The sequence below is a fragment of the Salvelinus sp. IW2-2015 genome, unplaced genomic scaffold (assembly GCF_002910315.2).
Source record: "Salvelinus sp. IW2-2015 unplaced genomic scaffold, ASM291031v2 Un_scaffold2231, whole genome shotgun sequence".
Classification (NCBI taxonomy): domain Eukaryota; kingdom Metazoa; phylum Chordata; class Actinopteri; order Salmoniformes; family Salmonidae; genus Salvelinus; species Salvelinus sp. IW2-2015.
The window spans coordinates 57,612-85,354 of NW_019943561.1; the positions used below are offsets into that span (position 1 = coordinate 57,612).

The window sequence follows — 27,743 nt, forward strand, 5'->3', positions numbered from 1 at the left end:
AAGATATACGTTCCTCTCAAACTCTTGGCTCTTTCCAGAACAGCTACCTTGTTCTTGAACCTCAGGAACTTGACCACTATCAGCCTGGGCCTGGGAAGCCAAGATATGATGGTTATTATATCAATATGTGCGCATAAAAGTGTTTCCACCAACATTTCTCACACTATTCATTTTACTGACACAAATAGATCCCACTTTGTCTAGTGTATTTTGTTTTGTCGACATTTGGAAAGTTTACAGACGAATGTTCTGTTTCTATCAGGCCTGTCGTAACATGTTTAATGCGACATGTACTTTACTCGCATAAAAAGGTTGGATGGAAACTTGGTTATTCTCAAAAAATGGAGACACTTTGAAGCCTTTTCCACTGCTTGTGGGGACCAATGTGTTGGTTGTCCAAGTAGAAGCCAAGGTATTTTGTGCTTGTTACAACTGGAACAGTCCACAAAGAATTAGCGGAGCTGGTTGGGGAGGATTTTTGGAGAAGCAGATTCTTAGTTTGACAGACTTCCCACTGGGCACAGACGTCAGTTCAAAGTCTAGTTTTGATTTATATTTGATTGAGTTGTTTTGATTTACATTTGGTTGAGTTGTCAACTCATCTGAATTCAATGTGAAATCAACAAAAAATGTCACCATTAATTGGATTTGTGGGTAATGAGGGTAGGCAACAACACATTCGCCACGCTGACTCTCAACACGGGGGTCTCTCAGCGGTGTGTGCTTAGTCCCCTCCTGTACACCCTGTTCACCCACGACTGCGTGGCTGCGTAATACTACAATACCATCATCAAGTTTGCAGACGACATGATGGTGGTAGGCTTGATCACCGAGAACGATGAAGCAGCCAATAGGGATGAGGTCAGAGACCTGGCAGTGTGGTTCCAGGACAACAACCTCTCCCGCAACGTCAGCAAGACAAAGAAGCTAATCATGGACTACAGGAAACGGAGGGCCAAGCACACCCCCATTCACGTTGACAGGGCTATAGTGGAGTGGGTCGAGAGCTTCAAGTTCACCTGTGTCCACATCACTAAGGCTCTATCATCCAAACTGGTTTCTCTGCATTGTTGGGAAGGACCCGTAAGTAAGCATTTCACTGTTAGTCCACAGCTGTTGTTTACGAAGCATGTGACAAATACAATTGGATTTGATTTGATTTAGGTTAAAAGTTGGGTAAAAAAAATACAATTACTTTTTGCTAATCTAATCAGTTTTCCACGTTGATTCAATGTCATCACATTCATTATTGGGGTTGAGAGGACATATAAACTTTGTTGATTCAACCAGTTTTTGCCCACTGCCCAGTGAGTTCTTTCCATTAAGAAGCATGTTGTTCCTCCAGTTGGTTATCTCCGAGCTGACAAGGTACAAATCTGTCGTTTTGCCGCTGAACAAGGCAGTTAACCCACTGTTCCCCGGTAGGCCGTCATTGTAAATAAGAATTTGTTCTTAACTGACTTGCCTAGTTAAATAAAGGTTAAATTTAAAAAGGTGCCATTTTTTATGTTTGCTAGCCTTATAGCATGGGACACCCCAATGTTGTCGGCGTAGCCAGTGTCATCACATATGTCTCTCCGAGTGGACATGTGGAGCTGGAAGAAGTAAGGTGAGACAATCCCACCCTGTGGCACCCCAGTTATGTCTGTCCGTTATGATTGTTAATTTGATTCACACAAAAGGACTTCAGCACCGCTTGTTTTAAATCTTTATTACATGAGCTTGATGCCGCATATGGTGACTTGATTCTCCACTCTTGCGTAAGGTGGTTGAGTCGCGGGAAAGTACTGCAGCGATTTGTTGACCTGCTGCCCGAGATCAAATAATTTCTGGAGTCACGAAATGAGGAGCATGAGGAACTGTCTGATGATGCATGGCTGCTAGACTGAGGTTTCCTCACGGACATAACAGCCACTGAACCAGCTCAACTATGAGCTTCAGGGAAAAGACAAAGACGTGGTACACATGATCAGCGCGGTCAATGCCTTTAAGGCCAAGGTGGGTGTGTGGGCCTCTCATCTGAGGAATAGAAGGCTGGTGCACTTCCCAAACCTGGAGAAAATGTCACAACACATAGGAAACAAAGATGCTTTTCTCCTGCAAGAATTCTGTTCCCACCTGGAGAAACTGGCATCCGAATTCAACAGGCGTTTTCAGGAGTTAAGTGACATAGGGGAGGTTGTTGCATTTATCTCAAACCCTTTCCTCCCCATTGAGATTGAGGAGGTGTCCGCTAGATTCCAGCAGGTATTTGCTTTACCAATTGGAGTTGACATGGAGATAATTGAATTGCAATATGGCATCGAGTTGAAAGCAAGATAGAGCAAGATAAAGCAAGAGAACAAGTACATTAGAGTGTCTAGTTTGAGAAACAGACGCCTCACAAGTCCTCAACTGGCAGCTTCAAATTTAATCAAAGCCTATTGGATGACAACTTGTTTTTAACCAAGACAGAAGAATTCATAACTTACTTTTTCAGACATAACATAAGTACAGCTGATCCCCTTATTGTATGGGACACTTTTAAATGTGCCTTTCGAGGCCATGCAATCCAATACTCATCTTTTAAACAAAAGCAATTTATGTCAAAAGAGTTCATATTATCAAAGGAAATAGAGAGACTAACAGTACATAACGATAGGGCTGGATACATACCAGTTGAGGTACACCAAACCTTTTTTGATGTACTCAGAGGACCGTTATTATGTTTTGACTACTCCTATAAAAATGGTATATTATTAGATACTCAACAAGGTGGTCTGATTTATATCATGACACTAGGTGAGACCCAAATGCAGACACAGGAGGTAGATGGTTGGAGCTTAAGATGTTTAATAAATCCAAAGGRAATAGGCAAGAGAATGGTCGTGGACAGGCAAAAGGTCATAACCAGATCAGAGTCCAGGAGGTACAGAGTGGCAGGCAGGCTGGAGGTCAGGGCAGGCAGAATGGTCAGGCAGAGTCCAGAACAGGCAAGGGTCAAAACCGTGAGGACTAGAAAAGGAGAAAAGGCAAGGCAGGAAAAACAGGAAAAGACATTGGTAGGCTTGGACATACAAGACAAACTGGCACAGAGAGACAGGAAACACAGGGATAAATACACTGGGGAAAACAAGCGACACCTGGAGGGGGTGGAGACAATAACGAGGACAGGTGAAACAGATCAGGGTGTGACAGATTTAATTATTACTGAAACAGGACGCAAGGGGTAAATATAAAGATCCAGTCCATTTAAAAAAATGGAGACCCCTTACACTTCAGTGTTGTGACGCAAACTTATAGGAAAATGCATAGCGCAAATAATTAAAAAGGGAATGTCAGATATTATTCATCCTAATCAGACAGTTTTTTTTAAATGGATGGAGATAATATAAATGGATGGAGATAATATAATACAAGTCCTGGAAACAATAGAACACTATAACAAATCTGGGAAACCAGGCCTGGTATTCATGGCTGACTTTGAAAATGCTTTTGATTAAGTACGACTGGAATTTCTACATAAATGCCTGGAATATTTCAACGTTGGAGATTCTCTTTATTTAAAGTTATGTATAGTAACCTGTCATGACTCTCCTGTGAAGATCCGAAGGATCAGGTTACAGTGGGTCAGCTCTACAGCGCCATTTCTTATAGATCCTCTATAAGGCGGTGGAGGGATCCAAATGATGTGTTTAAAAGAAAACATGAATTATCAGCGTACAATGACACCTTTGTTTTTAAGCCGTCGATTTCTAGCCCCTTGATATTATTGTTGGATCTAATTTTAATAGCTGACATTTCAATGGGCTTAATAAATAGATATGCCAATAGTGGACAACCTTGTTTTACTCCTCTTGACGGTTTAATACCATCTGAGAAGTAGCCATTATTTACTATTTTACACCTAGGGTTTGTCGTGTCTTTGCCGTCATTAATGCGATGATGATTAATTTATGAAATCAATTTAACTACATTTAATTATTACACAATACAATTAATCATATAACAATTAATTAAAATCAAATCAAATTGTATTTGTCACATACACATGGTTAGCAGATGTTAATGCGAGTGTAGCGAAATGCTTGTGCTTCTAGTCAAAACATAATAACGGTCCTCTGAGTACATCAAAAAAGGTTTGGTGTACCTCAACTGGTATGTATCCAGCCCTATCGTTATGTACTGTTAGTCTCTCTATTTCCTTTGATAATATGAACTCTTTTGACATAAATTGCTTTTGTTTAAAAGATGAGTATTGGATTGCATGGCCTCGAAAGGCACATTKAAAAGTGTCCCATACAATAAGGGGATAAGCTGTACCTATGTTATGTCTGAAAAAGTAAGTTATGAATTCTTCTGTCTTGGTTAAAAACAAGTTGTCATCCAATAGGCTTTGATTAAATTTGAAGCTGCCAGTTGAGGACTTATGAGGCGTCTGTTTCTCAAACTAGACACTCTAATGTACTTGTTCTCTTGCTCAGTTGTGCACTCTTTATATTCTGGTTAGAGACAGTTTGCGCTGATCTGTGAAGGGAGTAGTACACAGCGTTGAACGAGATCTTCAGGGTTTTGGCAATTTCTCGCATGGAATAGCCTTCATTTCGCAGAACAAGAAAAGACTGCCAAGATTCAGAAGAAAGTTCTTTGTTTCATTTTGAGCCTGTAATCAAACCCACAAATGTTGATGCTCCAGATACTCAACTAGTCTAAAGAAGGCCAGTTTTATTGCTTCTTTAATCAGAACAACCGTTTTCAGCTGTGCTAACATAATTGCAAAAGGGTTTTCTAATGATCAATTAGCCTTTTAAAATGATAAACTTGGATTAGCTAACACAACATGCCATTGGAACACAGGAGTGATGGTTGCTGATAATGGGCCTCTGTACCCCTATGTAGATATTCCATTAATAATCAGCCGTTTCCACCTACAATAGTCATTTACAACATTAACAATGTCTCCACTGTATTTCTGATCAATTTGATTTTAATGGACCAAAAATGTGCTTTTCTTTCAAAAACAAGGGCATTTCTAAGTGACCCCAAACTTTTGAACGGTAGTGTATATATATATATTAAAAAAACATGCATATCTTAATTTATTTCCACAATTAACTAATCATATGAGTAATAATGTAGGCAGTTCATATGAAGGATTGTTACCTATAACCAGAATTAGCATTTCAAAATGGACATTTTTGGTAAGTAATTATTATTTTGGCAAACAATTACTGTGATTCATCCTATATTGTCCCTAAAATCATTACCCCATAGCAACAGATGTGGGATACATACACTCCCCACCCTTCACCACAAACAACCACAAGCTCAGATGTTCAACAGTTATTCCATCCCGGAGTCCAACTCAAGAGAGGACTTGATATGCGAATGCATATAAAGTTGTAGCTGTTTGAGAAAGCATGCAAAATTGAGCAAGAATGGGGAGATTTAATTAACAAATGTCAAGTCCTAGCTGATGGAGCTCAGATACACCCCTTTCCCCTGAAACACACTCTGGTCCCTCATTTTTACCATTTTCCCAAGCATCTCTGTCAGACCTTTTGATTATTTTGTGCCACCAGGGCCTCAATAATTTGCTCACTCTCTGATTGTCCGAGTGTGAGGGGGCGGTAATGCTAGGCTACTTGCAGTAGGCCTATAAAACAGATAAGGATTTCTCCTTAGTGTGTGGTTTGCTCAGGTGGGTGTCTAGGGTATATCAATCAATCAATCAATCAAATGTATTTATAAAGCCCTTCTTACATCAGCTGATGTCACAAAGTGCTGTATAGAAACGCAGCCTAAAACCCCCAACAGCAAGCAATGCAGATGTAGAAGCACGGTGGCTAGAAAAAACTCCCTAGAAAGGCCGGAACCTAGGAAAAACCTTTCAAGGACAGTTCCTGTGTGAATTTAAATTTATACATGCTTTTTCCATTTCTTTTGAGGAATGGGAGATTCGATATAGGCCAATAATTTTTTATATCAAGGTTTGGCTTTTTCAAGAGAGGCTATATTACTGCCACATTAAGTGAGTTTGGTACACATCCGGTGGATAGAGAGCCGTTTATTATGTTCAACATAGGAGGGCCACAAATGTGCATGTGTCAGCATATGGTCTCACAAGGGGTCTGAGGATCTCATCTCGGTACCTAATGGCAGTCAGGCTACCTCTGGCGAGCACATGGAGGGCTGTGCGGCCCCACAAAGAAATGCCACCCCACACCATGACTGACCCACCGCCAAACCGGTCATGCTGGAGGATGTTGCAGGCAGCAGAACGTTCTCCACGGCGTCTCCAGGACCTGGTCACGTCTCACATGTGCTCATGTGCTCAGTGTGAACCTGCTTTCATCTGTGAAGAGCCAGGGCGCCAGTGGCGAATTTGCCAATCTTGGTGTTCTCTGGCAAATGCCAAACGTCCTGCACGGTGTTGGGCTAAGCACAACCCCACCTGTGGACGTCGGGCCTCATACACCCTTATGGAGTCTGTTTCTGACGGTTTGAGCAGACACATGCACATTTGTGGCCTGCTGGAGGTCATTTTGCAGGGCTTTGCAGTGCTCTCCTTGCACAAAGGCGAGGGTAGCGGTCCTGCTGCTGGGTTGTTGCCCTCCTACGGCCTCCTCCACGTCTCCTGATGTACTGGCCTGTCTCCTGGTAGCGCCTCCATGCTCTGGACACTACGCTGACAGACACAGCAAACCTTCTTGCACAGCTCGCATTGATGTGCCATCCGGATGAGCTGCACTACCTGAGCCACTGTGTGGGTTGTAGACTCCGTCTCATGCTACCACTAGAGTGAAACACCGCCAGCATTCAAAAGTGACCAAAACATAAGCCAGGAAGTATAGGAACTGAGAAGTGGTCTGTGGTCACCACCTGCAGAACCACTACTTTATTGGGGGTGTCTTGCTAATTGCCTATAATTTCCACCTTTTGTATATTCCATTTGCACAACAGCATGTGAAATTTATTGTCAATCAGTGTTGCTTCCTAAGTGGACAATTTGATTTCACAGAAGTGTGATTGACTTGGAGTTACATTGTGTTGTTTAAGTGTTCCCTTTATTTTTTTGAGCAGTGTATATGTACATCCCATTCCTGCACAAAATTGAAAGCTCTCTACAGTATGTCAGAACTCCTGCTCGCAGACACACGTGGGCTCTGGCATTTGCAACCATTTTCATTTTTCACTCACTTAACTCCTGTTTTATTTGTCCAATGTTGCATTTTTCTCCTTCCCCAACAGGTCTAGGAAGAGGAAAAACAGTGAAGCATGTACAGTGCAATCGAAAAGTATTCAGACCTCTTGACTTTTTCCAAATGCTGTTACGTTACAGCCTTATTCAAAAATGGATTAAGCCTTTCCAAAAATGATTTGAGCCTTTCCAAATCATGTCCAATCAATTGAATTTACCACAGGTGGACTCCAAACAAGTTGAAGAAACATCTCAAGGATGATCAATGGAAACAGGTTGCACCTGAGCTGAATTTAGAGTCTCATAGCAAAGGGTATGAATACTTAAGTAAATAAGGTGTTTCTATTTTTTGTTTTTAATAAATTTGCAAACATTTCCAAAAACCTATTTTTCCTTTGTTATTATGTGGTATTGTATGTATTTTTCTGAGGAAATTGTTATATTTAATCCATTTTAGAATAAGGCTGGAACATAACAAAATTTGGGAAAAGTCAAGGGGTCTGAATAATTTCCGAAGGCACTGTATGTGTTAACATATACAGTACATGTATGTGGTAAAACACATTTGAATACATGATTGAGGTCATTTTCCTACATAGATATGGTATTTGAAACTTTAGAAGGATTAGTTTACATGTCTCTTGTATGTTTTTTATACAATACATGCAACATATAAGTTGGATATTACAAGAATCTTCAATGAATCGTGTAAGTGTATTTGCTGCCATGTGTATCACTTACAAGTTCCAGATAGAACACTTAAGAACCTTGTTAATACATTATTCTATATATTTTCCACATGGGATGTGACCCACTGTTATGTATTAATACAATACATATCTTATAGGAGAAAGTCTGTAGGAGGGATTTCCATCCAGTGGAAGTATTAGAAAAGGCCTACACAAAGGTCAACAGTATTGAAGAGGCACTTAGGCTATTGCTATTTTGGTCTTTATTGTGTCTTCCTATTGGCGAATGGACACCTAATGAAGTTTGATCTGATGTGGAAATGCTGTGATGGATGTGAGCTGACAGGGTTTGGAGAAATAACACTGTCAGAGGATAGAGGATGAGTGACAGGGAGATGAATGAGACAAGGCAGCATTTATCTTTTGGGTCATCGATGCTCTTTCTGCCATCTTCTCAATAGCCTAATTCGGATCATTTTGAGGCAGTTACAACAATGTAGAAAGCTAGGCCTAAAAAAAGGAGGTTCCACTTTTTCTGACTTCACCCTATATATTTTACATCTAATAGCCTATCGATAGATTTCATAAGCAAAATGGCTATTTCACCTTGGACATCCTTGGTGATCACAGATTAATGTGCTAGCTAGTCTTAAATGTTTGGTGTGAGTTGCTTTGCTGCTTTGGTGCAGGGGCGCCTCACCTGAATTGTCTTTGCTGGGCCATTAGCAGTGGAGTAGCATTTTTCCCTCCCATGAAGTAGGATAGCAGCCTACACAAAAAAATAACCCCATATTGATAACCATACTGTAGATGTAACCTTGATACAAACATACAGTCTACTACTCAATGGGGAAGGCATGGATGGCAACAACACTGTGCCCTTCGCTCCCGCTTGACAAGTTACCGAGTAGCCAAGTCATTGTATGCCCCCGCATAAAACGCATGAAGAAGCAACACTGCAGCCATCATCAAATCAACTTGTGAAATGCTTGCTTACAAGCCCTTAACCAACAATGCTTTAAGAAGTTAAGGGGGAAAAAGTGTTGAGTAAAAAATAGATAAGTAGAAAATAGAAAATAAAAGTAACAAATAATTAAACAGCAGCAGTAAAATAACAAGCGAGGCTATATACAGGGGGTACCGGTACAGAGTCAATGGGCACCGGTTAGTCGAGGTAATTGAGGTAATATGTACATGTAGGTAGAGTTACATCAGCACTTTTAATAAAAAATCAAATATATAACTATATAACTGAAAATATACAGTGAAATACGTCTCAGACTCATCCTCTGGCAGACTCATCCTCAGACTCATCCTCTGGTAGCTCAACGTAAAAGAGCTCAATCAAAACAGCTCAATAAAAAACCATCTAATCTATAGCAGAGCGCATTCAACACAACCACTCCTTTCCACACGCCCACTATTTTCCTTTCGACACATCCACTCCTTTCCACACACCCCTACTCTCCCATACAACATTTTCCACTAACATTTTCCACATTTTACAGCCACAAAGTCAAAATTGGCTTTATCCAAGTGTATATGTATAATGACGAGATGCTCAAGTCTCCGCCCTAACAACGGGAGTCATTGTCCCAAAGGTGGGAAGGCAGGTGGCAAGCTTAGGTCCAAAATAAGCACATATTTTGGATAGATTTTGGCGATGCTGTTTGATGGCTATGACCTCCGGCGAGCCATCAAACAGGCAAAGCGTTAATACAGGACTAAGATTGAACCCTACTACGCCGGCTCTGACAGGATGGATGTGGCATGGCTTGCAAACTGTCATGGATTACAAAGAAACCCAGCCACGAGCTGCCCAGTGGCGTGAGCCTAACAGACAAGCTAAATGCTCACTTCGAGGCAAGCAACACTGAACCATGCATGAGAGTACCAGATGTTGCGGACGACTGTGTGATCTTGCTCTCTGTAGCCGATGTGTGTAAGACCCCACTCAGGGGTGTGTGCTTAGTCCCCTTCTTTACTCTCTGTTCACCCACGACTGTGTGGCCGCGCACGACTCCAACACCATCATCAAGTTTGCTGACGACACAACGGTGGTAGGACTGATCACCGACGATGATGAAGCAGTCTAGAGGGAAGTGGCCACAGACCTGGCAGTATGGTTCAAGAACAACAACCTCTTCCTCAATGTCAACAAGACAAAGGAGCTGATCGTGGACTACAGAAAACGAATGGGCAAGCACGCCCCCATCCACATCGATGGGGCTGTACTGAAGCGGGTCAAGAGCTTCAAGTTCATGTGTGTCCACATAACTAAGGAATTAACATGGTCCATACCCACACAGTTGTGAAGAGGGCACGACTCTTTATCGTTATTCTTTATTCACTGTATATGTATTCCTTGTGTCACTATTTGTATTCTTATTTTATCTTTATCTTAAACTCTGCATTGTTGGAAAAGGACCCTTGAGTAAGCGTTTCACTGTTAGTCTACACCTGCTGTTTACGAAGCAGGTGACAAATACAATGTGATTTGAGAGTGAAACCTCTCACTTCGACCCTCTTCCTCGCCCTTTTCAGAAAAATGTCGAAGCCAACATCGCAAGACCATAGACATTGTGGAATAAACAAGAATGTCGCTTATGAGGTGAGTGTTGTGGAAAGGCCAGATTTATTTTACAGAATGTAAAACAATTCCAATCAGACGTTTAAGTGATAAAATGTCATGTTAAACCTTCTTATGGCTGCAATCCCGTTAACGGGATCGATATGACAACAGCCAGTGAAAGTGCAGGGCACCAAATTCAAACAACAGAAATCTCATAATTAAAATTCCTCAAGCATACAAGTATTTCACACCATTTTAAAGATACACTTCTTGTTAATCCCCCCACAGTGTCCGTTTTCAAAAAGGCTTTACAGCGAAAGCACCACAAACGATTATGTTAGGTCACTGCAAAATCACAGAAAAACAGCCACTTTTCCCAGCCAAAGACAGGAGTCACAAAGAGCAGAAATAGAGATAAAATGAATCACTAACTTTGATGATCTTCATCAGATGACACTCATATGACTTGATGTTACACAATACATATATGTTTTTTACGATAAAGTTCATGTTTATATCAAAAACCTCAATTTACATTGGCGCCATGTTCAGAAATGCCTCAAAATATCCTGAGAATTGCAGAGAGCACATCAAATAACAGAAATACTCATCATAAACTTTGATGAAAGATACATGTTTTACATAGAATTAAAGATAAACTTGTTCTTAATGAAACCGCTGTGTCAGATTTCAAAAAAGCTTTACGGCAAAAGCACAATATTCAATCATCTGAAGACAGCGTTCAGCCACAAAAGGAAGCCATACAGTTACCCGCCAAATTGTGGCGTCAACAAAGGTCATATATAGCATTATAAATCTTCACTTAGCTTTGCTGATCTTCGTCGAGATGCACTCCAGGACTCCCACTTCCACAATAAATTTCGTTTTGTTCGGTAATGTCCATCATTTATTTCCAAAGAGCTACTTTGTTAGCGTGTTTGGTAAACAAATCCAAAGTCACGAAGCGCGTTCACTAAAAGCAGACGAAATGTCAAAAAGTTCCGTAACAGTCAGTAGAAACATGTCAAACGATGTATTGAATCAATCTTTAGGATGTTTTTAACATAAATCTTCAATAATGTTCCAGCCGGAGAATTCCATTGTCTTCAGAAGTGCGATGGAACAGAGCTCCCTCTCATGTGAACACGCATGGTCAGACTGTTGACATCTAGTGGRAGCCGTAGGAAGTGCAAACTGACCCATATCCCACTGTGTATTCGATAGGCGATGAGTTGAAAACCTACAAACCTCAGATTTCCCACTTCCTGGTTGGATTTTTTTCTCAGGTTTTTGYCTGCCATATGAGTTATGTTATACTCACAGACATCATTCAAGTGTTTTCTATSCAATACTAATAATAATATGCATATATTAGCAATTGTGACTGAGGAGCAGGCAGTTTACTCTGGGCACCTCTGGGCACCTTTTCATCCAAGCTACTCAATACTGCCCCTGCAGCCATAAGAAGTTAAGATTATGTAACGTTACTAAGGTTTTACTGCCATATTATTGCTTTGAAATCGATGTTTTGTTCGTTAGCTTATAGCTAGCTATGGCTAACTCCTGAGACGAGTCCTGGCCTAGCCCTAACGTTAGTTAGTTACTCACTTAGCTAGCAAGCTAACCTTAGCTGGTTGCCTTCACCAGTTTCTTGTTTTGGTGTTTAGCTAGGTATTGTATCGAGGTCAGGTTTATTAGTACCTGTACGTTACTACTGCGAACACAAAAGCTTATGTTGTGTTTCAAAACAAGCATTTGCAGCTAGCACATGCACCGCCCACGTACGCTACTGTAACTACGTAAGTAAGGTTAACTACGTTATCCTAAGGTTAGATGGCCTTGTTTACAGTCGAGATGTCGGAAGTGGAAATCCTAGCTAATGGTGCAAGAAGAATTACAATTTTGTTTTTTGCCTGCAGCTCCCTACCGGCGCCGATTCAGTTGTCCCAGGACCAGCTGGAGTCCGAGGAGAGGGGCCGGGCACAGAGGTTCCACTCCACCGCCCTCGTCTCCTCCCGCAGAGAACCCCCTCCCTACGGCTACAGGAAGAGCTGGGTGCCCCGCTCTCTGGAAGTACTAAGCTTTACTCCATACCCAGTTTAATGGATTCAATGATGCTGTGTTACTGTTGGTGTTGTGTTAGAAATGACGCCCTGAATGTTCAGAGAAGCGATATCATGGGATATAGCTTTTTCCTCTCAGTTTGTGTGTTGGACTCCCCTGTGTTGTAGAACAGTGGAAACGGGTACATCTGCACATTGCTTCTTACTACTAATCTCTCAGTGATAACAACCTTCCTTTTGTTGTAGGACATTTGAGATGGCGTTGCGTTCCCTGAGATCCACATGGCCCAGTTCCCTCTGGAGATGGGAAGGAAGAAGAAACGCTCCAACGCCCTGGCTGTACAGGTGGACGGTGAGGGCAAGATCAAATACGACGCCATCGCCGGACAGGGCAAGGACAAGGTAAGAATATTAATAGATATCCAGCTGGTCTGCCTAAATCTACAATGTAGTTGTACGTACGAGACATTCTCATATGAGTCTAATGTAAATCCATGGGTCCTTTTCATGTGGATTTATTTTACATTATTTACATTACATTATTGAGTGCATATATTTTCATACTGGTAACCCGTGGGAATCGAACCCACAACCCTGGCATTGCAAGCGTCATGCATTACCAACTGAGCCACACGGGACCATGACGCTGGGGACGAAATTGCCTATGAATCGCTGTGCCCACATGTTTATTTTATAGAGCAGTGGTCTCCAGACTCTTTCCTGTGCTGTGACCCACCATAGTTATGTTTTTGTTATTGTCATAGTTACCAAGTAAACAAAGCTGTTTCTTGCCACGATCCTGTATTAAACAGAGAGCCATCATTTGAATAACTACTGTCMCGGAGGACCTGTGTACAGTTCAGTTTCTATATATTCAGCTGTCTCCTCTGTTCTCCCTGTGCAGGTGATTTTCAGTAAGTACTCAGACCTGCTTCCTAAGGAAGTGCTGAGCGACTATGCCTCAGAGTTGCAGAAGCCTGACGAGGAGGCTGTCAAAGAGCTGACGGAGAAGACCCGCGATGCTCTGATGAAGCAGGTCTCTCAGAAGATAGCTGCAGCTATGCCTGTGAGGGCAGCTGACAAACGGGCCCCGGCACAGTACATCAGGTACGGTTTTTGAATGTGATGAATGATGCCAACTGTTGTTTATGAGTTTCTCCCTTTTCAAAATGGAAGATAATATAGGGTGTTCACCCATAAAAGGCTTAATTCATTCAAGCTTTATACAAATATGTCCATTCAATAGAATATTTTGTTAGAAAAACAATAGTCCAAACCCCATGTCTCTACCATATATGGTTCCAAAAGTTACCAACGATTTACTCTGAGAATTTAGCACGTTTAGAGTGAATGGAATGTCATCACGGGCATGATCAAAAAGTGGTCAATGCTCAATAGAACTCTGGCGCTGCTCCGCAGCAGAATGTCACTAACGTCAACTGAAAAGCTAACTAGTGACTGCCGGTTCGTGAGTTAAAATATGGGCTTTTTCTAAATTAAATGCGCTGAATACAATACTAAATATATATTTACACTACATGACCAAAAGTATGTGGACATGTGCTCGTCGAACGTCGCATTCCAAAATCATCGGCATTGATATGGAGTTGGTCCCCCTTTTTCTGCTATAACAGCTTCCTCTCATCTGGGAAGGCTTTCCACTAGATGTTGGAACATTGCTGCAGGGACAACTCCACAAGAGTATTAGTGAGGTCAGGCACTGATGTTGGTGATTAGGCCTGTCTCACAGTTGGTGTTCCAATTCATCCTAAAGGTGTTCGATGGGGTTGAGGTCAGGGCTCAGGGCTCAGGGCTCTTCCACACCSATCTCGACAAACCATTTCTGTATGGATTTCTCTTTGTGCACGGGGGCATTGTTATGCTGAAACAGGAAAGGGATTTCCCCAAACTGTTGCCACAAAGTTGGAAGCACAGAATGGTCTAGATTGTCATTGTATGCTGTAGCRTTAAGATTTCCCTTCACTGGAACTAAAGTGCCTAGCATGAACCATGAAAAACAGCCCCAGACCATTATTCCTCCTCCACCAAACTTTCCTGGCATCCGCCAAACCCAGATTAGTCCGTCGCACTGACAGATGGTGAAGCGTGATTCATCACTCCATAGAACGTGTTTCCACTGCTCCAGAGTCCAATGGCGGCGAGCTTCACACCACTTCAGCCGATGCTAGGCATTGAGCAGGCTTGTGTACGGAAACCCATTTCATGAAGCTCCCGACGAACAGTACTTGTGCTGACGTTGCTTCCAGAGGCAGTTTGGAACTCGGTAGTGAGTGTTGCAACCGAGGACAGAGGATTTTTACGCGCTTCAGCACTCGGCAGTCCCGTTCTGTGAACTTGTGTGGCTTACGACTTTGTGGCTGAGTCGTTGTTGCTCCTAGAAGTTTCCACTTCACAATAACAGTACTTACATTTGACCGGGGAAGCTCTAGCAAGGCAGAAATTTGACGAACTGACTTGTTGGAAAGGTGGCATACTATGACGGTGCCACGTTGAAAGTCTGAGTTCTTTATTAAGGCCATTCTACTGCTAATGTTTGTATATGGAGATTGCATGGTTGTGTGCTTGATTTTATACACCTACACCTTTATTTGAAGCTACTCATTCAAGGGTTTTTCTTTATTTTTACTATTTTCTACATTTTAAGCAGTTTAAGTCCAGTGAATAACCTGAAATTGTACAAAGGTAAGYGGTAAACTGMCAGGGGTTTAAATAAAAGTAGGTTACCAAAAACTGAAAAATAATGTAGATTCCAGAGTTGTGAAAAAGGGCCTTTTTCAGGGAACAAGTAATGGGTTAACAACTTACAGCTGTTCTGCAGCAATGGAAGTAAATCAAGCCTTGAAAGTTGATGCTAACAGTTCCTACGGGTGTCCCAACTTTTGTTGATTACTTACAAACCCTGTCTGTATAAAAGCAGTGTTGGAACAGACTGTGTTACTACACCCTCTTAAGCATTATTTGGACAGTATTGTACTGCAGGAAGTAGTATATTGCTATCATAATGGCGAGGGGAAAAAGCAATTAACAAAGGAAGACAGACCATTATAACCCTTAAAAGTGTAGGTCTTTCCTTTAGAGAAATTGCCAAGGTGTCAGTGAGTACAGTTTCCTACACCATCAAAAGGCAGACCCAAAGCCACAACAGAATCGGAAGACAAGATTCTGAGAGTCAACAGCTTGCGTGATAGGTGGCTCACAGGACAACCGCTTCAAGCACAGCTTAACACTGGTCAACTTAAGCAAGTCTGTTTCAACTGTGAAGAGAAGACTTCGAGCTGTAGGTTTGAGAGGTCGAGTGGCAGTAAGAAAGCCATTGCTAAGATGGCAAAATAAGAAAGAGACTTGCCTGGGCCATGAAGCACCGCCAGCGGACAACTGAAGACCTAAAGGAGGTCTTTTGGACTGATGAATCAAAATGTGAAATCTTCAGTTCATCGTGCAGGGTTTTTGTACGCCGTCAAGTAGGCGAAAGATGGTTCCTCAGTGTGTGACAGCAACTGTCAAACATGGAGGAGGAAGCRTGATGGTCTGGTGCACTTTTGCTGGATCCAGAGTTGGCGACTTGCACAGAGTGAGTGGCACCCTGAACCAAAACGGCTATCACAGCATTTTGCAGGGGTTCATCGTACAGCAAGATAATGACCCAAAACATACCTCCAGGCTATGTCAGAACTACTTTAGAAGAAAAGAACAAGACGGTAGGCTTCAAATCATGGAATGGCCAGCCTTAAACCCCATGGAGCTGGTTTGAGATGAACTGGGCAGAAGGGTGAACGCAAAGMAACCTACAAGTGCAACACATTTGTGGGAACTTCTGCAACAGTGTTGGGAAGAACTTTCCCAACAATATTTGATTWCCATTGTAGAAAGAATGCCACAAGTGTGTTTGGCTGTTATGTCTGCAAAAGGTTATGTTAAACAAAATCATTCCATGGTTTATTCTTTTTTGTCTCCAGTTGTTTATTTGTTCTATGCTTTAATTGCAGAGTACATTAAGACATTAAACTGTGAATTTCAATAACAACTGGAAAAATGGTGGCGTTCTAAAACTTGTGATCCGTAGTGTGTGTGTGTGTGTGTGTGTGTGTGTGTGTGTGTACAAAGACAAAAGACTGAATTTTAGTATCCACCCTCTGCGAAGACAATCTGTTCCGGTTTTCATTGAGTATTTCTCAGTCGTTCTCTTTAAATCGCCATAGAAATGTAGATTGATCGTGGTTGTAGGCAATGAAAGCCAAGGAGGTGACAATGATCAAGGTATCAAGTAGATTTTGATTGGTCCAACCAGCGGAAACGCCTCCAAATGGTACCACCTCACAACACCATATATGGAAGAGACGCAACCAGGAGCGGCGCAGTCTAAACTAGCAACGGTCGCAGCAAATGAACGTTCTTATTTCATCAACACTGTCAAGTACGTTAAGGTTATAATATTGTATAGAACAATCTAAAGATGAATTTGATGTCATTTTAAAATGACAATGTTTTGACATCAGTTTCGTAGCACCCTCTTGAATTGCCCCGTTTTTCTCTACATTGTACAGCAGTGAGTGAATGCCCTAGATAATAAGACTAGGCTATATAAATCMTGTCATCATGGGCGGTATAGAAAGCATCAGGAGCACTAGGGCATACTTAGAAAATACATCCTCCACACACTGTGCTGTAATGTATGCATGCATTTCCCCAGGTACACTCTGTCCCAGCAGGGCGTGGCCTTCAACTCGAGGGCCAAACAAAGGGCCATCCGTATGGTGGAGATGCAGAAAAACCCCATCGAGMCCCTACGCGACAAGTAAGTACATTCCCACCAGCGTCGCTGACTAAACTCATATCTGAATAAACTTTAAAACGTATGTGTTTGTCACTTTCACACAATGACAAGAAGCTGCCATGTGGGGATCATAGGTGGCTCATTTCAGCTAGTTTTATCTTGTACTTGATACCATGTCTGGTTTTGACTGTAAATTCGCTCGCTAACAAGCAACTGTAACAATGTATTTGAGAGATGACACGTGGTTATTGTGCAAATGTATTTGTTTTTGTGAATAAACATTGAAGACAAAACATAGCTTACATGTTGTCAACCGTCTAAGCCAACCTCGTCTGTTTTGTCCTATAGTTGTGCACTCGTCGGTTTTGTTGCTAAACAGCCAACCTGCTGTGCTAGGATAACTTGAGTCATGCACATCCCCTAAATGAAGCTAGAAGCACACTCGCTTATTTTGTCATCTAGGATGTGATGTGTCAAGGTTGCTATTCCAGGATCAATAAGAAGATTCCTGGTGGACCTCCCTCCCCTCCTGCACCTGTCATGCACTCACCAAGCAGAAAGGTACCTTTTGGGGTTCAGACAGACTTAACTGATCTCAAGATTTGAAGTTGCCAATAGTGTTTTTATTACTTTAATAATGTGTAAAAGGATCCGCTCAACTCAACACCTTTTCCTTGTGTCAAAATGAAATGTACTTTCTTCTCTAGCTGTGCAAATATTGAGCGAAAGATGTGATGCGTTTTCTCTCTCTGTCCTACCAGATGACAGTCAAGGAAGATTCCTCCCTGCAYCTCAAACTGGAAGAATGCAAGGGTATACCAACTCTGCTCTCTCCCTCTGGAGACACTGACTCAATGGGAGGTTGTGTTTGTTTGAGGTCAGGATTGCTGACATTGTAAGTACACTCCTGTGTTCTATGACTAGTGGTTTTTATGACTGCCTAAAGCAAAGTTGTGTAATGCACTATATTTTTATTATAAGGCATTATACAGCTGGTTGGTCTAATCCTGAATGTTGATTGGTTAAAAGCGCATTCCAGCCTGTGTCTATTCCACAAATTACCACTGGCTAAGTCCTATGAAGTTAAAATGCCTATTTACTCTGTTCCATCTGACTGATCAATCCACTGTCTCATCAGCCCACCAGGCACTTCATTAACTTAACAGTTTCGGGGGATGAGACAGACAGGCAGCGTTTCTCAGCCAATCGAAATTATGAATCAGCTGCCATCATTTTATGGATATATATATTTTTTAAATGTTTTTTTTTTTTTATGCAAAAAAAGTGAAACGAAGTGCAGCTAGTTTGAAGTCTTTCCAGCTCAGTTTGAAGTGATTGTGTTAGCTGTGTTGTTGGCTAGGACACTGAACAACAGTGTCCTGATGAGTGAGCACATTTTCTGTGCCAGGCGAAATAGCGCCTCATTAGCTCATTGTTATGGATGTATCCAAATAAATGTCACTAGAAAACAGCTTATGCAAATGCGGCGACTTTGCTGTTATTCTGGCTGCACTTTTTGACGTGACTAAGTTAGCTGTAGTTGGCTAGCTAGCAAGCAAGGGATAAGAACGTTGCCAAGCCAGTATGGCAATRGAACATKTAGAACGAACGACTGGGTCGCATCTCTAGCAACCGAACCGATAGAACGAACAACCAGCCGGCATTGGTAGCAACCCTAGATTTGTGTCGGGACTATATCTTGAGGAAGGATGAAATGGTATGAAAAATTTTAATATGTCTGTCATTATTTGAATATGTTGGTAACCTGTTGTTTAAAAGTGACAATGCCCTCGACGCCGGTGTTTGGAGGATATCTTGGCACGGTTCGCCGGCCCGAGATAAAGCCTAACAAGACCTGTGCCAGTATATCCTCCAAACACCTGCTTCTCTGGCATTACCACTTAATTATGTGTGAGTGTGTGTTTCATAGAAAGTATTGCCAAAGTTGAGTCCTATGTTCTGGGTTTGTCTTCTAGAGTTACACCACCCCTCTGGACAAGCATCTGGCAGCTGACGGTAGAGGACTGCAGACCGTTCACATCAATGAGAGCTTTGCCAAACTGGCCGAGGCGCTCTACATTGCTGACAGAAAGGTACACTGTTTGTGGTTTTGAGAACCGATGTGTGTCCTGTGATTAGCGACTTCTTCTCCGAGCCTCTCTGAAATATATATATATATTTTTTGGGGTGAATGGTCATCTCTTTGTGTCAATTTCAAAGCCGACTACTTTTCTGTATGATATTGCCTCGAGCCTTTAGAATGATTCTCTCATCCTAAAATTAAGATTCTGTGTTTTCTTTCTCTTCGTTGTGCTGTGTCTAAGCCGATATGCCTCCAAGCCACATATATGATTGTAGCCTAAAGTTTATAATGTGATGTTGATTTAAATGAATGTAAACTAACTCTGTGTCTACTGCATCCAGGCCAGAGAGGCTGTGGAGAAGAAGATGGCCCAGAAAGAGAAGGAGGAAAAGCTCAGAGAGCTGGCTCAGATGGCGCGAGAACGCAGGGCAGGGATCAAAGGTCACAGAGGGGACAAAGGTCAGTCCACAACCTCTTCCTGCTTGACCCTAACCACAGATCTAGGATCAGGTCACCTGTTTGTGATGTCATGTTTTCCTGTACAAGGACTGCCCGTGTAAAGTGTTGTAAAGTTGTGTGGGTGGTCTGTGACAAATCAATCAATATATTTGAAATGAAATATACTGACGGTGTTTAACCAAATGCGGCATTGAGGAACACAAACCCCTAGACCTTTCTCAGAATCTTGTCCAAGTAGCTCTGTGCATGCAGAGAGCAGACTACTCAGCTGTCAGTCCTGATTATGTGTGAGTGAGCCGCTCGGTAACACCCTTGCTCCTTCTCTCTCGCACGCTCTCACCCTCCATACCTCCCCTCTTTCTGTCGTCACTCTGTAACTCTCTCTCCCCTCTCTCCATCCTCTATCCTCTTTCTTCTACGCCACCTCTCCCTCCCGCTCTCCCTCCTGTGGCAGGTGGCGAGGACGGTGAGGCCAGAGAGCGTGACGAGATCCGCCATGACAGGAGGAAAGAGAGACAGCACAACAGGAACATCTCCCGAGCCGCCCCCGATAAGAGGTACATACATCCACACACACACACCCTGCTGAATCATTCATGGTTCATCAGGAACGCTGAAGGAACGCAGCTGGCCACAGCAGCACCCAGCCCAGACCTCCTGACCGTCCTGTCTGCTACAGCTGCAGTGCTTCAGAGAGCAAGAGGGAGACAGGCCGAGAGGGAGACAGGCCGAGAGGGAGACAGGCCGAGAGGGAGACAGGCCGAGAGGGAGACAGGCCGAGAGGGAGACAGGCCNGAGAGGGAGACAGGCCGAGAGGGAGACAGGCCGAGAGGGAGACAGGCCGAGAGGGAGACAGGCCGAGAGGGAGACAGGCCGAGAGGGAGACAGGCAAAGAAAATGAGAGAGGAAATTGGTGAGAGACAGACATAGAGATTAGGCTACTCTGCTCCAGTTGTCTGTCTCTACAGTGGAGCTGTCAGAGGATGGCAGGGGGAAGGGGGGAGAGCAGTAGGAAGAAAGGATATGGAGACGGCCACTGATTACAACGACAGGCCTGACTGCTGGTTGTAAATGGCCTCATTATGAAGAGCCGGTTAGCCCAGAGCGTCTACTTAACCTTGCAGTCGCTTCTGCTGGATGTGATTATCTGCAGATATGTTGGGATTGTGATAATGTTAGCAGACAGTGATGTGCCATGTGAGCGGTTTGGTGCAGCAACTCATTTCACACACAAAGCTACAGAGGTGGGGTGCTCTACTAAAAACCAAGCTCTCCCGTATCCATATGTTGTCTCTCTCTCTCTCGCCTTCTTCCTTAACTAACCATCTGGTTTGATTTATTCCCATCGTCAGGTCGAAGCTGCAGAGAGACCAGGACAGGGACGTCAGTGAGCTCATTGCTCTGGGTCAGCCCAACCATAGAGCCTCCAGTGAGGCTCAGTACGACCAGAGACTATTCAACCAGACTAAGGTGACACACACACACACACCTGCTGTGCTGTCAGAGGTTCTCCTGTAGTGGTGTTTCTACTAGAGTGACTTAAGATCTCACATGTTACACTGGCTGACGTTCTTTGTTTAACCACTGCCCCCCCCCCCCCCCCCCACAAGGGTATGGACAGCGGTTTTGCAGGCGGGGAGGATGAGATGTACAATGTGTACGACCAGCCGTTCAGGAGTGGCAGAGACATGGCCCAGAACATCTACCGGCCCACCAAGAGCTCTGACAAGGACATGTATGGAGATGACCTGGACACCAGGTACCACCTCCGTCTGTTAAATTACCCTGCTGACTACAGCTTATACCAGGGCTCTCCAACCCTGTTCCTGGAGAGCTACCCACCTGTAGGTTCTAACTAACCTGCTTCTGCCTATCAACTGGTTCGTTATTAGAATCAAGTGTGCTAGATCAGGGTTGGAGTGAACCTACAGGAGAGGTTGTTCTCCAGGAACAGGGTTGGAGAGACCTGGCTTATACTATATCCATATGCAGTATATTACTGTATGTTGATGACCTGGTCACTCGCGTGCAGAGCAACAGGTATCATAGGCCGTCTGTTTCCCTGGCGCTGCTGCCTCTCTGGGGAGAGATATATGGAGAGATGCAGTCGACTGCTGAGAAATGCAATGTTTAAGCCTAATTTTGATACCCTACGTATGCAATGCAAGGAGGCTGCAGTCTGTTGTGTAAGGGCTGTAGTGATATTGCACCACAGCGGATCATGCAGGCGTCTACAGTATAGTGCGTATACCAGAGCAGAGAAGCTTGCTTCATCTGTAGTATCCCTCCTCTAAGGTCCATTATGTCTACTGAAATCCACTCTCAGTTCGTTCGGATTCTTTATTGGGTTTTCTACAGATAACCCGGTCAYTAACAGGGACTGGTGCTGGAATGCGATACTAGCTATAGCCTTCTAAACACTACAGAACAGTATTTCTTATCTGACAGATTGCCGTCACTGATACATTCTACCTGTTTCGATCACATTTCTAATGGGGAAAATGATACACCGAGAAAGTTCAATGGACAGCATTCCAAACGGTACACATCAATGCATACAGGTAATTGCCAAAATAAAGGAAACACCAATATGGTGTGTTAACCCCCTAGTGTCAATGTCCCCGTGGAAATCGAATTATATTAAGCTAGAATATCTACCTAGATATCACATTTTTGCATGGGCTGCGTCTCAAACCWCTGCATCTGCCGATGTCGCCCTTCCGCATCTGCGTGAAAGGCGGCAGAGCTAGAGCAGTGTTTGTCAAACCATGAGACAACCCCGGAAATCGGTCTTCTCACTAAATTCTCTGTAGCGTCCCAACAGTTTGGCCAACAAACTAGTATGAACCCCCTATGGAGAGATGAGAGTCTCACGAACACGATGGCATTGGTTTTACTCTAGGACGCCAACAAGCCTCACAAGACTATTCTGAAGGTAGCCGGGTACCAGTTGAAAAACTGAGTTTAGTGCCTAAAATAAAGAATGAAACCCCCTATGCTCCTTTTTGAGACCTCTCTTTCAAAGTCACCGAGATCTCCTCCTCTAAACATGGTATCCAAAATAATGGGCAACTAGGACTTTTTATTCATGACCCATAGAGATGGACAGAGGACTCAACTTGGATCTAACCCATTTTAGCATGGACATTTCCATTGAGGGCTTCCACCATTTTTTAAGTAGTCATCGGTGRGGATTCCTATGGGTTGGGAACCAACAGCCAATGATCAGAGCATTGTCTTCTTCCAATTGGGTCCAATGGTTTGTAAATGGCTTTAACATCGCCATCTAGTGGCCACAATAAATGAATGACGCAATATTTGGTTCAGGATTCAGGCACTGCAGGCTGTGGATCACCAACATCAGCTTTATACTTTTTTCACAAAATAAGAAAATGTACTACTTTAAAATTGAGGGCCTCAATGGCGCTGCCCATGCTGTCACAGACGCCATAGTGGTACGGATACAATGATGAGATGAGGCCTCTTTCCATCTCTATGACATTGATGGGATGATAATTGCACCTGCTTTCAATATACTTTGTATCCCTTATTACTAAAGTGTGTCCTTTATCAAATCACATTTTATTTGTCACATGTGCCGAATACAACAGGTGTAGGTAAACCTTACAGTGAAATGCTTACTTACAAGCCCTTAACCAACAATGCAGTTTTTAAAAAGTCCTTAACAAACTAAAGGATGATATAAAATGACAATAATAAGGATATATACAAGGAGTACCGGGTCAATGTGCAGGGGTACGGGTTAATTGAGGTAATATACATCAGTTGAGGCTGCTGAGGGGAGGCAGGCTCATAATATTGTCTGGAATGGAGTACACGGAATGGCATGTGTTTGATGGATTTGACACCACTCCACCTATTACCACGAGCCCATCCTCCCCAATTAAGGTGCCACCAACCTCCTGTGATGGACATATAGGTAGGGGTAGAGTGACTATGCATAAATAATAAAAAGAGAGTTGTGTGGTTAGGGTCCAGTGAGTGTACATCTAGCCTGTGCAAGAGAGTCGGTGCAAAAAATGATAAATACAAATAAAATTAGAGGGTTGACGCAAATAGTCCAGGTAGCCATTTGATGAACTGTTCAGCAGTCCGATGGCTTGGGGGGTAGAAGCTAATTTATTTATCTAGTTAGCTGTATATTTACATATACCTGTATAAATAAACCATTCAAGAAAATATTCCCTGCATTATACTTTCTATGGGTCATAACTACAAGGATACCAAAACACAAATATATATTAATTTTTTTTCAGCATTTTGTCTACTGTTTCAGAAACAATAAAACATATCCTAACTCTCTCCTTCCCCTCTCCCAGGTTTGTTCCTGACCGTGAGTTCTCTGGTACGGACCATGGTCCTCGTCGTGACGGCCCCGTCCAGTTTGAGGAGGATCCCTTCGGTCTGGACACGTTTTTGGAGGAGGCTAAGCAGCACGGGGGCTCCAAGAGCCCCTCCCCCTGCAGAGGCTCCAAGGACTATGACCATGACAAGAAACACAGGAAGGAGTGATTGGAACAAGACCGAGACCCTCGGTCTGATGGGAAGGGAGGATAGCGTTCAGTATGCAATGTTTCAAAACGTTGAGAAGTCACTGTATGTGTTTTTTTCACCTGAACGTAGGCGTCGCCTGAATGTGTCCAATAAGAATGGGCCTTTTTTATTTTAGTTTTGAAGCTGTTTTCTCCTTTCTGTACCTACTGAATGTAACCCTGGGTTTTTGGGAGGATGAGGGGGGGAGAGTTGGGTCAGAACCCTGACTGGAACTATAGACATTCTGTTTGTGTGTGTTGTATGGCTGAACCCCCCCAGGAGCTAGCAGGGATTATTTGTTGATAATGACCTTTTTCTGTACAGCATCCCTTTATCTTTACGTACAGCACCATCCTGCCTGTAACGTGAGTTTAAGTAAAGCCCCCTAGTTTTGTAAGGAATATTATTATGCCTTTTTGATATATGGTCATTGATCTAGCAGCATTCCTGTGATTGAATTCCCCTTTCAGGTCTTACGTGATCTACTCTATGGCATCTTGACAATAACTATACAACCTCTGTTACTGGTGGGATACAATGTAAAGCTACTCTAATTTATTGTACTGTACTAACACTGAATACATGTCATATAATGGAATAAACGTGTCTCTGTATTTACCCCAGAGAAGTCTGTGCTAGTAGAAAGTGTTATAAACCTTTGTGATCAGATTTTACAGYGCTATGGTGTCATACAAAATGCACTAACAGAATGCAATCGTCGAGGTTCTTCAACACCAACCAGAAGAGAACCGACTGCAACTGGGAGGGACTACCTGACTCATCCAATAAGTATCTGTTCTGTTTCTAAACATTTTCTATTGCATGCCGTAATGAACATGACCCAGATGCATTCTCCTCGGTCAATGAATGCAGACCCTCTGTTAGGTCTATTCTTGTTGTAATCGTTTTATTTAGAGTGCCACAGTTTCCCCTGATTCTTATTTTTATCACATCTTGAATAATGCCTCACATTTACATAAGATGAAAGACCCGAAGTGGTGGAGGACCCATCAACTCCCAAGCGTTACCAACGGAAATATGAGGCACATCCCAAATGGCACCCTATTACCTACACCAGGGTATCCCAAAGTCGGTCCTGCACCACCGTGTTGTTACAACAAAACGTGCACCCCTTGGGGTCCACAGGACTGAGTTTTGGAAACACTGCCCTACATAGTGCACTACTTTTGTCCCAGTATAAGGCTCTAGTMCAGTATAAAGTCGTGCACTGAATAGGGTGCCATTTGGGCCACAGTCCAAACTGTATGGGAGATTTGAGTTGATTAGATCAAAACGGGTTCCATAATTATAATTCTTAATGATTTATGGAGCTACATCCAGGCCTCAAAGAAATAATCAACACGACATGATACAGTCCAGCAGACTGGGGATTTCTCAGTATGACGCTGTGTCATCCTGCCCTCATGCTTGAATAGGGGGGTAGCTTAGCAGAGGGTTTATTCTATAGATGTATTTAGTTCAATTGAAATTAAATTATGGATTTCTACATTTAGCACAGGCTTTTGTATACTCTGTCAGAGGTAGGTCATTATCAGTCCAATAGCGCAATCTTAAATACTGTTGTAGAGACAAATACTGTAGGGTTGTCAAGTGCAGAATATGATAAAACGCCAAAATCAAAGCAGCGACATGTCTTCATTTCAACTTTATATCAATGTCTTACTCTTTCACATAACTGTTTACCTTGCTATTTTTCTACCTCCCAGGTGTACTGTAATTCTATTTGCGGTTGAACTACATTTTCTCCTCCCAAACACTACAATCTGGCCCCTAGAGTTCCTACTCAGACAGAAAAGACTAGACTGATACCAGAGCAAATCAATAACTACAGCATCATCACAGGATGCCAAGTATAGCAGCTTAGATGGTAGACGGTTCTCTGACTTTATTTAGGCCCCCGTGCCGATTCTCCGATAGACAGTTTTCACACTCCACTTCACCAGTGTGTCTCTTCAAGGCTTCGCTGCCTGTCTCCAGTCACAGCTCTTATGTTGCCATCAGAATTAATTTCCTCCCCCAGTGAGAGGTCGGCCTGAACGTGATGCGCTCATACGCACACTACACCAAGACACACACGCACTGTTTGTTTACAGGCTTCACAGGGATGACATGGTGTGTGCCTGCGTGTCCTCTTGTCTCCACAGCCCTCTGAGAAACATTAAAGCGTGACTAGCTTCATTGTAAAGTGGTGCGTTTTATTGTGTTGACCTTTAGCATGTGGAGAGGAGCGGAATCGGTGATTGTCATCTGATAGCCTCTCAGCGGGAGATGCTTTTCAGACCACGGTGGAGACAATGGACTCGCTGTGGAGGTGTGAGACAAGCCGTGGAGTGAGAGAATCAGGCCACAGCCAGAGGAATCAATAAACAAAGTTATTACTGGTCTGATGTAAGGCTGCGTCTACTGGTTCATGGTGGTGGCAAAGTCTGCAGTGCGCGTAACTGTTATTGCTGGTCAAATGTATTTATTGTGGGTTGTTCAGACACAAATGTGCACCCTTGACTGATCTAATCTGTAATGTTGATGTGTTGACATCATAGGTGACAGGACTAAGAGATATCCTGACAAAGTGACCTTGACCTCTGAGCCTTTGTATTGTGCTACAACTACGGCCCAGTGTTTCCTAGTCAGGCTGTATGGTCAGGGAAAGACTCCTGGCACAAATGATGGTTTAAAATGATATCTACCTGTAGTATTATAATGGGACTGGCCAAGCCCTTTACACAACAATATCAGGAACATCTCAGCCTTTATGATGATGCTATAGTCTACAAATTCAATTTATCTTTTGAAGCATCCCACTGGGGGAAAAACTGGTTGAATCAATGTTTCTGTCATTTCAACAACAAAAATCTATGTGATGACGTTGAATATGGAAAACGTGTGTTTTCCATATCAATGAGCTGAATCAATATGGAAAACTGATTGGGTTTGGAAAATAGTCATCAACATAATGGAATTGATCTGAAATCCAATGACATGGTGAATTTGCTGTTGAATTCAGGTTAGTTGACAAATCAACCAAATGTACATCAAAACTAGATGTTGAACTGACATCTGTGTCCGGTGGGTTAGCCCTACCACAGACACCCTCAGTGTACAGTATTCCTTCAATTCTCAGTTGAGCTTTGACCATTATTGTTGAGACTGTGAGGTGTAGTTAATTTTCTCAGACAGCTTGATAATGGCTCTTCACTACTCTGTTGTTTGGGTTGTGAATGTGGAACAGCGGAGGATGAATGGGTTTCTTATTCATGAAGGTAACAAAGAGGAAATTGGTTCTTTGGCCAGCTTTTGTTTGGCTTTGCACATAAACAGCCAAATACT

At 42.9% G+C, this 27,743-nt stretch overlaps 1 pseudogene; it reads left to right on the forward strand.

Moving 5' to 3' along the window:
- Window positions 1-807: 807 nt before the first annotated feature.
- Window positions 808-25,034, forward strand: LOC112073332 (SNW domain-containing protein 1-like; annotated as a pseudogene).
- Window positions 25,035-27,743: the final 2,709 nt, after the last annotated feature.